Source organism: Gorilla gorilla, chromosome 14 (assembly GCF_029281585.2).
Source record: "Gorilla gorilla gorilla isolate KB3781 chromosome 14, NHGRI_mGorGor1-v2.1_pri, whole genome shotgun sequence".
Classification (NCBI taxonomy): Eukaryota; Metazoa; Chordata; class Mammalia; order Primates; family Hominidae; genus Gorilla; species Gorilla gorilla.
In genome coordinates, this window is record NC_073238.2 from 79,996,585 (window position 1) to 80,011,441 (window position 14,857).

The following is a 14,857-nucleotide window of genomic DNA, read 5'->3' on the forward strand; positions in this document are numbered from 1 at the left end:
CTAACTAAATCTGTGTGTGTGCACGCATGTGTGTGTACATGCATGTGTATATGTGTTGATTTATTTCATTGTAGACTTATTAATTATTGATGTGAGATTCTTATATTACTTAACAGTAATTACATAACTCATAAGACCTTTTTAGATTTCCAGCCCAGGGCATGAGCAGGGATTGAAATAACAAAACCCAAGGTCTATTAGTCTGCTTTCTCACTGCTGATAAAGGCATACCTGAGACTGGGCAATTTACAAAAGAAAGAAGTTTAAGAGACTTACAGTTCCACATGGCTGGGGAGGCCTCACAATCATGGTGGAAGGCAAGAAGGAGCAAATCACATCTTACATGGATGGCAGCAGGCAAAAAGCTTGTGCAGGGAAACTCCTGTTTTTAAAACCATCCTATCTAGTGAGGTTTATTCACTAACATTAGAACAGCATGGGAAAGACCCTCCCCCATGATTCAATTACCTCCCACCAGGCCCCTCCCACAAAAAATGGGAATTCAAGATGAGATTTGGGTGCAGACACAGCCAAACCATATCACAAGGCTATAGAAGCAATACATTTATTCATTTATTAACTGTTTACACATGATTTATTGTTTTCATTTTAGTGTGTGATTACAGGCTTCATTTTCTGAACTCAGGTCCTTGTTTTGTGTGTGTGTGTGTGTGTGTGTGTGTGTGTGTTTGTGTGTGAATTATGATTTTTTTTTCTGACTGGTGCCTATGTACTCAATAGGGAAACCTATTTACTAATTAGTTTTGTCTTTTTCCATAGAGAAAGCTTGGACTATATTTCTGGAAGGTACCCACTGTGGGGTGCTGCTTGTTCTCTGGTGTTGCCATGCAGCGACTTGGAGGAGTGGAGGGCTGCAGGAGACCCTCTAAGATTCTGCTTTGTGCACATGCTCTGCCTTCAGGGCATGGGGTTCTCCAGCCCATAAAGCAAGACTCCTCAGGCCCTGTGACTAGCATCCCCCCATACATATCAGCCACTAGCATTTTAAAGATGGTTTTAGGTGGGCACATAAGGGCCCAGAAAAAAAGTTTTACAATTATTTTAGGATCCTTAACCTTCATGTCATAGCTAGTCAGTGAATGAAGTTACCTTTTAATCAAAGAGCCTCATCCTTGTTTTCTTGGTACTAAAAACTTTTACCAATCTGAATCCTAGTATCATACTCTAAACACTAACCCCACCTATTCCCCTGTCACCAGATGGAGATTTTAAGCTTGCAGGCTTCCAGCAAGGATTCTCCTGATAAGCGTGCATACCAGTGCAGCTGGACACACTTGGGAACAGCAGGCTGGCCTTCAACACCTGGCTTCAGAGGCAGGGTGGGACTCCAGGCGCTTGTGCAGGTGGTTGGCAAAATCCACCTGGGTCTGGGACAGGACCTGGTTGATGATGCTCTTGGGCAGCCACCCCTTGAGGTTGATGCTGAGCAGTCATGTAAGTTTGGTCTTGGAGGGACTTCCAGTCACCAGGTGAAGCACCATGCAAGTGGGACCATGCTCCCCCCAGATGACACCCCTCTGCTTGGGCATGTTCCCAAAGTCTGTGGCCATGCCAGCCAGCACACAGGTGGAGCCTTGACACTTGGCACAGCACATGCTCACAAAGTCACAGGGCCCCACTAGGTTTCCTGCTGGCTCTGCAGCCAGGTCATGGGCAATGAATGTATCTTTTCTGATCATCTTCTGCAAGACCTTGATCTCCTTGATATTGGAGTTGCACTCCCCTATTGCCTCCATGCACTCCACGAGCTCTTTGTAGAGCCTCTCCATGGGCTGGTCCACCACGACTTCCAGCCGGAACACCTTGCCCCATCTGGAACCACTTTACTCATCACTTTATCCCCATTGTCCTGCTGGCTCTCCTTCTTCCAGCCCTCGTGGTTGCTGAGGGCTAAGGATGCCCAAGGCCTTCTGCATGGCCTCCTCCCCCCTGCTGGAGATAGGTCAGCTCCTGGTCACTGTAGAGAGTCTTCCCCGCCCCCCCCCCCCCCCCCCCCCGTTCAAGCGATTCTCCTGCCTCAGCCTCCTGAGTAGTTGGGATTACAGGCCCGCGCCACCACTCCCAGCTAATTTTTGTATTTTTAGTAGAGATGGGGTTTCACCGTGTTGGTCAGGCTGCTCTCAAACTCCTAACCTCGTGATCTGCCCACCTCGGCCCCCCAACGTGCTGGTATTACAGGCGTGAGCCACCGCACCCGGGTAGAGAGTCTCTTCCAGCAGAGAACCAAGCAGAGAGCTCAGCCGCGGAACCTGGTTAATTCAGGCGCTTGGGATGGGGCCCCCAGGGCCCTCCGGTTCAGCTCCTGCCTGATGCCCCCTCACAGCCTGTTGCCTCAGCCCCTTCATGTTGCGCATGTGTCTGTAGGAGCTCCTGGAGCACAGTTTAAATGTCGCTAGCAGCATTCTTTCCTGGCAGATGTGGCAGTGGTGGGGCCGCTAACGCCGGTGAGGCTGCCTCTTCTTTCAAGGGTGGCTCTTCGTCCTTCCTGAGCCACTCAAGCTTTGCCTCTGAGTCCCGCAGCTGCAGCCTGGACCCGGTGTTCCACGTATTAAATGTCCGCCACTGAAGGCTGTGCATCATCATCATCAGGAGATATAAACTCCATCACTCACTGGATTCTTCCTAGCAGTGCTCAGCTCCCCGTGCAGCGCCTGCTGACATCCATCCAGTGCATACCTTCCCCGCTCCAGGGATGCTTGCAGTGCGGCCTCCCCTCGGAGGCTGTCCTCTGTGCCCCTCCTCATTCTACTCTTTAATTAGAATCCAATATTTTGGCCAGGTTCGGTGGCTCAGGTCCTTCTTATAGACTCACTGAATATTGAAATCGGTAGGACATCCCTTTTTGCTTATTTATTGTTCTCATTTAGTGCTTATCTCTGATCTTTCCTGTCCTTTTGGAGTCACCAAAATTTGATAACAGAAACTTTGACTTCCATTTCTGATCCCATGTGATCTTCCCAGTAAGTCTAACCCTAGGATGTGATTTGTATATCTGTTACCCTCTCACTCACATACTCCCTATTAAGATAACATGAAGCATAACTGAGTTGTCCATTCTATGACTTAGCAAAATATATTGTTTTATTCCTCTAAATAAATTTCTCAAGGAGTTAATTATAATGCAAAGCCAGTTACTCATTCTGGCAATGTGCAAATTCAGAAATATACAGAAAATGTACAACAACCCAGATTAATCTTAATATACACATTATGTCATTAAAATCAAGGTAGATATGAATTTCTATAATCTTTATATGTAAAGCTTAGTATCTTTAAGAAATATTTAGGTAATGTTGCAGTTTTAATTTGTGTCTATGTAGTTTGGTCCCCTTTGTTCCATTTTAATTTATTTCCACTCTTTGTATTACTCCCTTGTTTTCATTTGTTTTGCTACTATTTCCTCTTTATTATTATTATTTTGATATTTACAGAATAGTTGCAAAATTTTATAGTGAGTTCTTACCATTTACTCATGTTTCTCTAAGGTTTACATTGTAGGCAACCATGAAACACTTATCACAACTTAGAAATTCACATTCGTATGATGCTGTGAATCAAATTGCAGACTTCATTCTGATTTTATCAGCTTTTCCATTAATATCCTTTTTTTCTGTTTCAGTATTTAATCTATGATACCATGTTACATTTTTTTTCTAGTGTTCTCCAGTTATGAGTTCTCACTCTTTATTTATTTTTTTGTAAGCTTGACACTTTTGAATTATACTGATCAAACATTTTGTAGAATATCCTTCAGTTTGGGTTTTTCTGCTGTTTCTCATGATTAACTGGAGTGAATAAATTTTCAGAAAACAATACCACAGAAGTAAAATGCGCTTCTCATCACATCATGCCTACCCGTCTTTAAATCATAACTTTCCTTCTGTTTCACTCTCACAGCTCTGATTTCTGAGCTTTCTCTTATTAGAAGAATATCATCATTTTCCACCTCACGTGAGTTTGTTTTCTATAAAAAGATCTGTACCTGGAATTAAAATATTCTGCTATTCAGCATCATGATGCTTAATTGACCAGCATACTTTGAGATAATTTATAACAAACCAGTGATTTCCTACTGTATTTTTTAAGGATGCATGCTAATCACCAATATAATGTATCTAAGATCTAGTTTCTTTTTCCCCCATGACAGAAAACTGCAGATTTTATATGAAAATCTCAAAAAGAGAATCAAACTTAATTATGAAGCCGAATGATTGACACAAATTGGTAAATTCCCTTGACAACCTAGACAATTCTTAGTTAATATGAAAGTTTTATAATAAAAACAGACTTAATGCCACATATTTTAATAATTACTTTTCAAAAATGTAGTGCTAAAGAAGAAATTCTATTATCAAGGGGATAAATTGCAAAAGGGCTATGATTCTAGTTTTAAAAGACTCCTCTAAAAGTTATTTTTAATATTACGAAATATTGAAGTTGGTTGAAAGTTAAGAATATTTCTCATTAAGTTAAATTAGATATAATGGGGAACCACTTATTCATTTATTACTTACACCTTTTTTTCTCTCTTTTTTTAAGCTCTTACACATTTTTTTTTTGAGTTATAGGAAGGGCATTCTGAAAAATGTTAGGATTAATAAAGATGGCTGAATAGAAACGGCTGGGATACTCCTTTTCAACAAGAAGAACCAAAATACTGAGTAAGTCTTCACAATCCAACAGATCTTTTGAGAGAGAATACTGAAATTTAATAGAGAGGCAACAGAAGATGCTTTGATTGAAGAGGGAGGTAGGAGACTTCCTGCTTGGCATCACTGGGTGCCAAGACTGACCCCCAGACCTAGATCAAACCCAAGGAAGGGGTGAGTAAAGGAACCCCATGGCACCACATTCCTACTCTGGGCCACTGAGATCCTAGCTAAAAGAGTTCCCACAACACCTACAAACCTTTGGACTGTCTGGGAGCTACCTGGAGAACACATAGAGGCACTGCCTAATCTCACTGGGAGCCCAAAAGATTTCAGTGTGTTGGGCAGCTGCAGTAAAACATGACTCAGCACCCACTTCTCAAGTTTCTGTGTCCTTCCCTAAACAACTGTAACTCATGTTGTCTGCTGGACCAGGAGAGAGTGGGGCCTGTGCACATTCAGGTACCCAAGACAGGCCACAGCACCATTGCTCTGGGACTGAGGTGCATTCTGAAACACAAACTCCCATGGCTGCTGGTACCTCCCATTACTGCCTACCTGGATTTTCTTGCAGGGGCAGCCCACAGTATAGGCTTCATTGCCCTACCTGAGTGGTTTGTTGGGCAGCCTGGGAGCAGTTCACTTCCCTACCAAAGGTAGTGCTTGACCCCAAAAGGCCAAAGGACAAGTCCGCTGGCCTAGTCCCAGTTCCCCAGTAGTCAAGCACACTACCTAGGGGTATAGAGATGAGAACTGTGGTCTGATCTCATGCTGGAGAGGGCCCCCCTGTGTTAGAACACAGAGAAGAGCATGACACACGCTCACATGATGGTGCAGGAGCTGTGTGCCCCTTCTTTCATGAAACCAGACTGCCAAGAGTGAGGCCTGATATTCTCAGTTTCTTCTACAGGGAGTCTCGCCATCTGTAACACCTGGGACAGCGTGGTGATCTGGCTGTGAATGCTTGAGATGAGCTTAGCTGGTCGGGTCTGTTGTTCAGGTTAGACATTGGAGGGAGACCCCTGGGGGTTCACGGGAGTAGTAAATGGGTAGCCCCCATGGCCTTTTGCTAGGCTGAAAGCCCCAGACTATCCCCTCTTTCCCTGATTAGGCACTGTGGTAAGAGGATGTGCCTCCCCCATTCCCTAGAGGGTTGCCCGAGTGGCCTGAGAGCTGCCTCTACAACCCCACCAAGATCAGGACTTGCATCCAACCTAACCCTATCTATTCCTGCCATCTTGGTGGGAGAACACCAGGCAATAATATTGAACCCCATTCCCATCCATTGCCAGGGACACCCTGGTACTTCCCCCCATCAACTAAAGTCACGTAGAATTCCACTGCCATCAGCACATATGCTTGTCTCTTGCAAGTGCCGACTACTGATCAAGAGGTCAAACTGCATGGCCCGTTACAATTTCTGCTGACATCAGTGTACAAGGCTCAGCCGGCTCTTACCCACGAGCACCACCTACTAGCATATGGTGTGGGATGTACAACCAAATATAATTACTGCTGACAAAAGTATACAGTACTGGGGAACAAAATAAGCCTCTCAAGCCTCCACCTCCCCATATCTGTTAAAGACAGTGAGCCTCACCACACACAGAGCTTATTGTAGACTTCTACCACAATCTACAAAAACAGACAGAGAAACAAAAAAACTAGCATTTGAGAAATCCATTACATTAAGGCTATCTATTAGCACAAAATTTTTATACAGAGAGTTGACCCTATAAAAACACATGGGAGCAAAGCCAAAGGACCATGCCCAACGTACACAATAGTCACACCCTCTAATGAGGAAAAAAATTCCACCCAAACAAAAGCAAATAGAAAAATAAGAGGTAATAGCTTCTACAGATAAAAAACAGTCAGCACAGGAACTCAGGTACTATGATTAAACAATGTAATAACACATCCAAAGGTCACACTAGCTTTCTAGAAAGGGATTTTAACCAAAATGAAAACTTTGAAATGATAAAAGATTTAAGATACATATTGTAAGGAAGTTCAATGAGATCCAAGAGAAAGTTGAAAGCCAACAAAAAGAAACCAGAAAAACAATTTAGGAGATGAAAGAAGAGATAGATATATTTTTTAGAAAAACAAACACAACCTCTGGAAATAAAAAAAAATCACTGAAGAAATTTCAATAATGCTGTTGAAAGCTTTAACAATAAACTAGACCAGGCAGAAGAAAGACTTTCAGAGCCTGAATACCAGTCTTTTGAATTAATCAAGTCAAATAGAAACAAAGAAAAAAATAACTTAAAAAAACGAGCAGAGCTTTCCAATATATGGGATTATGGAAAACAACCAAACCTACAACTTGTAGGCATTCCTAAGGGAAAAAAAGAAAAAGTAAGAAGTGTGGAACATATATTTGAGGAAATAATTTTTTTTAATTTCTCAACCTTGCTAGAGACATAGATGCCCATATACGAGAAATTTGGAGAACACCTGGAAGACACTATGTAAGGTAAACATCACCAAGGAACATAGTCATTAGACTATTTAAGGTCAATGTGAAACTCTATGTCTTAAAGGCAGCTAGAGAGAAGTGTCAAATCACCTATAAATAATATCCCACTAGACTAACAACTGACTTCTCAGTTGAAACTTTCCAAGCCGGAAGAGATTGGGACCAATTTTTAGCTTTCTTTAAAAAAAATGCAGCCAAAATAATTCTATATTCTGCCCAACTAAGTTTCATAAATGAATAAGAAATTAAATATTTCCTTAGATAAACAAACACTAAGGACATTTGTCACCATTAGACTAGTACTACACAAATTGCTCAAAAGAGATCTAAACATGGATATGAAAGTAAAATACTCACCATCATAACATCACACGTAAGTAGAAACCTTACAAATCCTGTAAAGCAGTTACACAACTGAGAGTCCAAAGAACCTAGCTAGCAAACTATGACAGGAACAAAACCTTATATATAAATATAACTTTGAACATAAGTGGCATATATGCTCCACTTAAAATATATAGACTGGCAAATTAGATTTAAAAAAAAAAGAAGACGCAACCTTCGGCTGCCTATAAGAGACCTCTCTAATGGCTAAAGACATCTGCAGGCTCGAAGTAAAGAGATTGTAAACAATATGTCACAGTCACACAAATGAAAAGCAAAAGTGAGCAAGAGCAGCCATTCTTATATGAGATAAAACAGACATTAAACCAACAACGGTAAAAAAGGACAAAGAAGGGCATTATATCATTCAAAAGAAGTTCAATAAAACCAGATTTAGCTATCCTAAATATAAATGCACCCAACACAATAGCACCCATGTTCATAAAACAAGTACTATCTGACATAAGAAAAGAGACTGATGGCAATACAATAATAGAGGAGACGTCAACATCTCATTGACAACACTAAACACGTCATTAAGGCAGAAAGTCAACATAGAAACCCTGTACTTAAACTGAACTGTAGACCAAATGGACCTATTGGACACTTACGGAACATTCTACCCAACAGCCACAATATTCCTGTTGAACATAGGTGCAAAAATCCTCAAGAAAGTACCAGGAAACTGAATCCAACAGCACTTTAAAAAGGCAAATCATTCAAGTGGATTTTATTCCAGAGATGCAAGGATGATTCAACATTTGCAAATTAATAAATATAATTTGCCACATAGACAATTAAAGACAAAAAATTATATGATTACCTCAATATATGCAGGAAAGGCTTTTGATAAAATCCAACATCCCTTAATGATAAAAGCCCTTAACAAACTAGGCATTGAAGAAACATACTTCAAAATATTAAGAGTCATATATGACAAACACACAGCGAACATCACACCACTTGGGAAAAAGTTGAAAGCATTACCCATAAGAACTGGAACTGGACAAAGAGAAATTTCACACTTTATAAAGCAAGTAACAATGTTAACAGTATACTTGTTAACCATTTTAAATTTTACAAAGAAAGGTTACTTTTTTGTTTGTTTTGTTGCAATGTTTGTTGCTAATATTTATATTATCTTTTTTTTTACTTTTTTCATCTTTCGTTATTTATTGTACTCTAAGTTTCGGTGTCATTATCAAATACAAATTATTAGTTATCTTATCAGCATGGTCAATGAAAACCCATAATTTGGGTTAATGGAAATATCTTAGTATTGCATACTGAATGGTTGCCTAATGTTCCTAAATCGTTACAATTTAATACAACAGTTTTCTTCATTTCCTCAGTGGAATACTAACTAATAGAAGGATAGTGAAAAATAGTGCTAATTAATCCAAGATCTTCTTATGTCAGACAACATGAAAATGAAAATGAAATGAAAGTATGAATGGCTTATTTGAATAAATTATTAAAACTATGACTACACATGATTTTAGCAAGCATATAATTATTTAGGCAGTCTATTCAGGAAGTCTTTCACAGTTCATTGAAGAGTTAAAATGAAAACAAAACAAAACTTTGGGAAATATATCTGTCTGTTTCTGCACAGAGCCACTTTATTCCAGGCATATACCTAATAAAAGCAAATATTATATATATATGTATAAATATGTATATATGTATAAATGTTTATATGTGCATATATTTATACATATACACATATTTATACATATTTATATACATATATTTATTTATTTATAAATATGTTTATAAATTTATATTTATTTATAAATATATTTATATTTATACATACATATATTTCTCCCACATCAAATAGTATATTCTAAATACCATAAAAATTATAATTGACCAACTTAATTTTAAAGAAATTTGTTCTCTTTCTTTTGAAAATAAAATAGTAAGTAACTATCACTGAAATAATAATACTTTTATCAATCTGAATGTTATTCGCAGTTTTGCTTCAGTCCATAGGATCAATTTTTTTGACTCTTTACAACATTTACTAAATTAACATTTACAACATTTACTAATTTTACTAAATTTATCTTGGAATCCTTAGAAGACTCAATAATGAAAGTAAACACAATTATCTAACAAAACTATTCAATGTTCTTAAATGCTTATTATATTTCTCCATCTCTCTGTATAAAGTTTATTGATTAATTGCTGAAATTGTGTTTTGCTTTCTCTTACAGATAGAACATAACCATTGTCAGAAAGTTCTTATATTGCTTAGTTTTATATCTTAGCTGAACATAGAATTCTGTTTCATCAAATATTTAATACTGTACAATAGGCTTTATAATTGAATGATACTGTAACAGAAATAAATACTGGCTTACTAATAAAAAAAGAACAGTAAATCAGTAGAACTAAATAAAACTAAACGATGACACATTAGTGAAATTACAGTGACAAGTTCCTTTCTGTAACCAAGTACTTACAATACAGAATATATAAAATCTAAGTGTTAGGCCCTTGATTTTGCCATCGTTATTTTTGTCTGAGCATGAGAAACAAGAGATACCTTTGGCAAATGTAATCAGTATGTCTCATGGTTGTTTCAATTCTATTTCCTTATCGGTCTTTGAGAAAACAGTAATTTTTGTGTGTATAATCACTAAGTCTTTAAATAATTTAGCACAGTATAATATAATGTATGTGATTTAGATTAAACTAAATGAAGACACTCTTTTGCAGTTATAAATTAGAAAAGATTAAATGCTTTTTTTCAGTCGTCACTCGGACACTTCTTAAACTAGAAAGCCTGGGCTCATTATAGTTGAAGATAATGATTCTCTGTTTCATATGGAAAATAAAAGTTTTCTCCTTAAATATATAGGACATAGAAAAACTCTTCGGAGCATAGTAAAAACAGAAGAATCTTAAACATTTTAGGAGATTTGGACCCTGAAAAAAAAGTCCTTAAAATCCTTCCTTCCTGTATTTGTTTCTACAATTTATTATTTCTCAATTGCAGCCCTTGCTAATTCTACTGCACTGCTTATAATACATGTTTTCAGACAAATGACTCTTTCTTTTGGCCAATATTACAGTGAATAACATTCACAAGTGCCTTTCATTTTTAAATGCTTTACTATTATAAATCAATCTTCTCAGCAACCAGGAGAGGATAATTAACATTATCTCCATTTTACAGGCAGGAAAACTACTGGAAAAAAAAAAAAAAAGCTGAGAGCTGATGCCGAGGCACAAGGTACAGAAATATATTAGAAAGGCAGAGTTTTTCCAGGATATTTAAAGAACATTCAATTTCCTAAAGCATCAGAATGTTCTGAGTGGCAAGGAACTGGTTCTGGCAGGGTCATATAGGCGTCTCTATTGTATCCGTACAACGATATATATCATATACTAACATACAGCAATCATAAACTACATGCTCTTATATGCACCCTTCATGTATGCCTCCAGAAAATCTTCCTTAATTAGGCTCTGAATATTTATTTAACCTATGTTCGGGCACACAAATATTTTATGACAAATTAATGCATACCAGTACACATTGTGTGCTACATGATGGGCATATTTTCTGTTTTTCATATTTTTCTATGTAGTTATGTATCTTCTTTTATACTCTTTGACTTTTTTAGGGAAAAAATCTGTCTTCCATTATATTATTCTAGTGCAGTCTACATAGGAGAATAGGCCTTAACAATGGGCACTTATAATAGGTAAAGGTTGGAGATGGCCACTACAGTTTAATAACTTGGTATTGAATGGAATGAAAAGCAAGGTGTCAGTTCAGGATAAAGAATCTTTGCATATGTTACATAGCTTTTCTCTTCCTTGTGTTTTTCATGTATGAATCCAAAGAAAACAGAATAGAGTCTGGTGACACAATGTGTGAGACAATAAAATGTTATTAGCTTATGAGGAATGTGGCATAAAAAACATGAAACATTTGGTGTGTCTCCTAGCTCAACACAAATACTACCTGATCAGAAAGACATTTATCCTTCTCATTCTATTCAATTCTAGAAATTCCTTAAAGCATTGCCTAGTAAAACAAGTTAGGATGTTGTTCCAAAAACATCTCCCTTACACTTTATTCTCCCTAGAGATAGATTCTGTTTCAAGTGAAGAAACTTGTATATGAACTGTTTTGAAGATGGTGCTTTTATTTCTCTTTTACACTAATTTATCTCCAATTAACAGATATTCTGTGGGTTCCATCCAATTATAAGAGTGTAGAATATCCTGAAATTCTCTAGAGCAAGAGTCAGCCATCAACTAACCAAGGGTTAAATCTAGCCCACAGAATGTTTTTGTATGGATCAAGAACTAATTTTTTATGTACTTTTTAGGGTATAATAACAAAAAATATATGACAGAGACTATATATTGCTTTCAAAGCTTATAATGTTACCATTATATCTTTGAGAATGAAGCCTACCTAGCCCCTTATAAAAAATTTTGTCAGTCTGCCAATTAAAACATCTCAAGTACAGTGTACATCAAAATCATATTCTAAGATGTGACTTTCATGGAGACCATAATTCTGCCTGCCAAGTTTCCTGCAGAAGACTTAAAATTCACTGGGCTGTGGGTCTGGGGATGTGAGCCAGCCATTACCCAAGAACATAGATTCATGCAATATTGAAACTATTAATGGCATCTTGCTTAAACTCTATCTTTTCTAGTTAAACAGCTGAAACTGGATGAGGTGAAGTGGCTTTGCCCCAAATCAAATAATAGCTTTCAGCAGAGTCAGATCATGCTGGTTCTCTTGATGCCTAGTTCAGCAATATTTTGTTGTGTTTTGGGCCACTAGGATGTAAGCAACCAAGGACAGAGACTTAAATTGTCCTTTTCACTATAATACAGACCTCAAAAAATTGTCATTTCATATAATATTTGTTAAATTAATGAATGAGAGAATGAAATACTTTGATACTCAAGGAAACTGACAGCAAGCCGCAGATGGAAGTAAAGTAATAGGCCAATGTTTTACTGGGTTCCATAGGACCAAATATGGTGATAATTCTTGCCATTCTTATTCACAAGGACATCTAGAGTTAAGCTGAGGGTATTAGGCAGAAATCTCAATAAGGTAGTTTGTATATTTCTGGATATGAGATGAGATGTGAATCTGTTATTTTAATGTAGCACATGCCAATCCACATATTTATTTAATCCTATTTATACTTTAGTCTAATTCAGAGGTTTGCAAACTGGCCCACAAGCTAAATGGAGCCCATACCCTTTTTTAAGAAATAAAGTATTGAGAGTCAATGATGTCTATTCAATTACTTATTGTCTACAGCTACTTTAGCATTGCAGTGGCAGACTGTGTACTTATAACAGATATTATAATAAATTACCTGAAAAGCATAAAATATTTGTTACCTGGCCTTTACACACACAAAAAAATCAGTAAGAATAAATCAAAAATCAATTGACCGGGTTAACTGCAAGTGGTAGAGAATGGGGTGAAAGAGATATGAAGGAAATGAAGGCCAGGTGCAGTGGCTTACGCCTGTAATCTCAGCACTTTGGGTGTCCAAGGCAGGCTAATCACCCGAGGTCAGCAGTTTGAGGACAGCCTGGCCAACACTGTGAAACTCTGTCTCTACTAAAAATACAAAAATTAGCTGGGTGAGCACCTGTAATCCCAGCTACTCGGAAGGCTGAGGCAGGAGAAATGCTTGAACCCAGGAGGTAGAGGTTGAAGTGAGCTGAGATCCTGCCACTGCACTCCAGCGTGAGTGACACAGCAAGACTCCGTCTCAAAAAAAAAAAAAAAAAAAAAGAAATGACACTTCTCTGAGAATATCGTTTTGTATTTTGTCCTTCATATTTAAAACAAATTTAATTAATTTTAAATAATTATAGGGGAGACCAAAAATGTAAAAATAAAAATAAATTGAAACAAATGGGCCTAACTTTTACAAATGAACACTAAGAGGCCACTGATGAAAGAAGAAAAGAGAGAAAGAAACAACAAGTAATTAAGATATTTATGAATATGACAGTCAACCACATTCCTTTAATTTGGGGCAGGATGAAATACTTGACAACTGCAAATAAGTCCTGAATTCTTTTTCAGTAGTTTTGTGTATAGTTTTATAGATTAAGTTATATTGGATTTATTTTGTATATATTACAAGATTGAGAAAATAAGTAATCGTGCTAATCTTGTTGGGAGTCAGGGCTCTCAGTTTGGAAAAACAGAGTTACAGATACAGATAGGGAAAGGCCAAGAAAAACTCGGATTAGAATTGGAATCCTTGATATTAACTTGAGATTTCTAAAGTATGTATTTGTGAAAGTATATATACCTATAAACACACATAGTCAATACTCATTATTCACAGAAGGTATGTTACATAAAGTTGGCATACTGAATTTCCAATTTCCTAGATGGAAAGCATGGTTAGGTTTCTCCAAGTCTGTAGTCTCAATAGTTCTATCAATAGATCAGTAAATAAACTAGTTTTATATGTGTTTCTATTTAAATATATGTTATTAAGCATATAATGTTGATTGATTAACACTGAACTTGTGGTCAATAGCACTCTAAACTTATTTTGCATAGAGAAACACTAGACATCACTTGCTTCAGCACTACCATTGTGTGCTGTTTCAAACAGTGAAATCAACAACAAAAGGCACAAAGATGCAAAAAAAAAAAAAAAATACATGTGACACTACATAGACCCTCAGACACTTGTTTACAGTATGAGCTCTGAAACAAGAAGGCCGGGTCAAACCTTGTTTGACCTCACTTGGGAACCTGTGTGTCAGTAACTCAAAATGCTTGTCTCTCTGATGCTCTGTGAATTTCTGCAAATAACCGCAATAGTACCTTAAGTATTGACTTTGGGGTTACAGATACAGTTTGGTGAGTAGACAAACTCACAAACATGAAATCCATAAATAATGAGAATTGACTGTTTATGTGCGTGTGTATATATGTGTATGCATGTCTCTATACGTATGTTTGTATATATGTATGTATGCATATGTACAGATGACTAGACATGTATGTATTTTTGAGTTGTGTGGACTAAAAAGGCCTAGGAGAAAGAACTCTCTAATAGTAAAGAATATATCTAACACTCGATTTTTTTTTTTTTTTTTTGAGACAGAGTCTCATTCTGTCGCCCGGGCTGGAGTACAGTTACCCGATCTCGGCTCACTGCAAGCTCCACCTCCCAGGTTCACGCCATTCTGGTGCCTCAGCCTCCCGAGTAGCTGGGACTACAGGCGCCCGCCACCATACCCGGCTAATTTTTTGTATTTTTAGTAGAGATGGGGTTTCACCGTGTTA

General features: G+C 37.6%; 1 pseudogene; it reads right to left on the minus strand.

Annotated features, from left to right (window-relative positions):
- Window positions 1-1,316: 1,316 nt before the first annotated feature.
- Window positions 1,317-2,423, minus strand: LOC101150780 (steroidogenic acute regulatory protein, mitochondrial-like; annotated as a pseudogene).
- Window positions 2,424-14,857: the final 12,434 nt, after the last annotated feature.